Raw genomic sequence first — 3036 nt, forward strand, 5'->3', positions numbered from 1 at the left:
TTGCGCGCGCGCCCCTCCCCCCCAGGCGCGCGCCCGGCGCTCCTGGCCCCGCGCGCCGTCTGGGCGGCTGGCGCGCGGCGCTGTCTGCGGTGCACCCGGCGCAGACAGGATGTTCCCTCCCCGCCCCACCCCCACCGTCGCCCTCTCTCCTTCCTTCCTCGAGTCGCCCAGCCGGCTGTCTGGGGCCGCCACCGCCCCGCCCCCGCCCCACCCGCTGCTCTGTGGTGACGGGCCAGACCCGGGGGCGCCCTGGCCGCTCGGCCGCCGAGCGACAGGGAGAGAGGGGGCAGGGCAGCCGCGCCGTGCACTGTGCACGACCCCAGCAGCCGGCTGGGCGGAGGCAGGGCCCGCCGGGCCGAGCGCTGCCGCCCGAGGTCAGGCACGGGCGACCCTCCCCCCGCAGGGCCGCAGCTGGGCCGCCCCGCCCCGGAGGCAGCCGGGTAGCGGCCGCCCTGCGGCGCCCCCCTTGTGGGCCCTGCGAGTCCGGGCTGCACCCCCCCCGCCCCCGCAGGGCCTCCCGCCTGCGGACCGCCCAGCCAGCTGCCTGCGCTTCGCCCCACCCTGGCGGCCCCCGCCTTGCCTGGGCAGCCTCCGCCCAGACGCCTTCCCCCGACTGACCTCCATCCGCCTTCGGGCCAGGCCGGAGGGCTGGCCAAAGTTCCGGCGAAACCGGGAGAAAACATTTTTGTCCCTACTTCTCAGCCTCCCTCCTTATCAGACTGCTCTCTCAGTTCCAAAAGGTAGAAATTACATGTTTCTACAGTGTATACTGAGGGTTTTTTGTTTTTCGTTTTGGAGGGGAACACAAGATGTGACGAGGAAAGATACGACGTAAGAGCTTCCGGCTCTGACCCTCAGGGTGGTCCTCCAGGTCTGTGACCCTCCCTGTCTGTGTCCCCAGGATAGGCAATTAGCATATAGAACTCTGCCGATCTGCTCCGTCATATTTCGAAACACCAAGAAATCCCCTTTTCTCCACCCCACCGCAAGATCAGGAACTGAAATAGTCCACCACGTCGCAATGCACAGAATTCAGAAGAGTCGAGCTTTGTCCCTTTTTTTCTTTTTGCCCATTTTCGAACAATTTCTCCGGGTTTTACTGCTTCGAGGGTCCACATTTGGAGCCTGCCGTAGTTCCCCCCCCCGTTTTCCTCCCAACGTACCTACCAAAGGCTCACAAGCCTCTCATTACCCCCAATCCCAAGTTTCTCTCCTTAACGCCCCCATCGCAGTGCTCCGAGGTCGTGCCCCCTCTCCTACCCACCCACCCCCTTCCCCTGCTTCTTGACTGCCTCCTTTCCTGAACATGAATAATTCCGCAGCACTTCCCATCTGTTATTGCCATAGAGACAGAAGCTCGGCAAAGATAATGATGTTGTGTGCAGAGCTAGTGGGGAGAGAACAGCATCTGCGAGTCTGGGGGATAGATTTTCTAACCGCGAGAATATTCAGAAGGCCCTGCTGAAGCTCTGATGTGGAAGACTGGACAGTCCTGGGACTTGGCATCAGGTCAACTCTTGGCAAGTGACTAATGTCTAGTGAGAAGAAACAATTTTTAGAAACCAAAATGACAAATTTTTTTTAAAAAGTGATTCCAAACTGCAATTAATAATACATGTTTAGTACTCATTTTATCAGCGATGAAAATAATTACTTGCTAGCATGTCCAAAGGCCTAAAGACCAAAATAAATTGATAGTAAATAGACTTTTAAGAAATCAAACACATTATTCCCTGACCTGTTCTTTTGATTTGCTTTCCCCAGGAATCTGTTTTTTTGAAAGATCTTTTGTGCCAGTGATTTCACGTACAATGGTTTGAGAAATAATGACAGGTAAATGTGGCTAGAACCAATCAAGCTTTGAGGGCATTTTTTTTTTCATTATTCATCAAAGTACAAAATGTACCAAATTAAAATTCACTTTGCCCTTGAATTCCCAAGGTCTTGGCCTCAAAGGTACAAGTTTGAAGCAAGTGAAACTAAACAGGATTCATTTACATAGATCGTATGCATATGGGGATGCTCACACATTTTTGCAGACCTACTTAAGGGTTTTCAGAAATTTTCAGTAAAATTGATTGTGTATGTAATGTGACTTTAAAACACTGAAACAAATGATAATGGTTCTTTATCTCAGAAACAGAACTGAATGGACTCAGAGAATACAGTCCTTTGAAACAATACGCACTGTGAGGTAATGCATATTGTAATTTCCACATACTGATGGTCTTCATCGGTGTTGAGAAGTCAACCTAAGTATTGGTTAGTAAATAGCTATTAGATGAGTTTCACATAGACTCTGACCACACTTTCTTGACTTGCCGACAGATTCTGAGCAAAGCCACTGTGAGAGGGTGGGCCTGTGTGCAAAAGAGTTGGAGGGTAAAGGGACCCTCCCTACCCATTGTCTCATCTTCCATTAAGCAGTACAAATAAAAGATCCAAACTAACTGGTACTAGGTGGTCTAGAATTTCTTCTTCAGTAGTTATGGCCATCTGGTAATAATAGAAACCAAGAATTTAGAGGTTATAAATTCCAAGACCAGTTCTGCCCTGTGACCTGAGAAATGGTTTATTTAGGGCAAATGATTTGGAGCAAATGCTTTCTTCTTGGCCCCATTTACTGATCTGTTGATAATGACCTAATATTAATAATGAATATGAAAACAAAAAGGATAGGATAAAGAGCAACCAAAAAAAGATAAAGTGGGGCCGGCCTGGTGACTCAGGCGGTTAGAGCTCCATGCTCCTAACTCCGAAGGCTGCCGGTTCGATTCCCACATGGGCCAGTGGGCCGGTTCAACTCCTCGAGTCCCACAAGGGATGGTGGGCTGCGCCCCCTGCAACTAGCAAGGGCAACTGGACCTGGAGCTGAGCTGCGCCCACCACAACTAAGACTGAAATGACAACTTAAAGCTGAACGGCACCCTCCATAACTAAGATTGAAAGACAACAACTTGACTTGGAAAAAAGTCTTGGAAGTACACACTGTTCCCCAATAAAGTCCTGTTCCCCTTCCCCAATAAAAATCTTAAA

The sequence above is a fragment of the Rhinolophus ferrumequinum genome, chromosome 2 (genome assembly GCF_004115265.2).
Source record: "Rhinolophus ferrumequinum isolate MPI-CBG mRhiFer1 chromosome 2, mRhiFer1_v1.p, whole genome shotgun sequence".
Lineage (NCBI taxonomy): Eukaryota > Metazoa > Chordata > Mammalia > Chiroptera > Rhinolophidae > Rhinolophus > Rhinolophus ferrumequinum.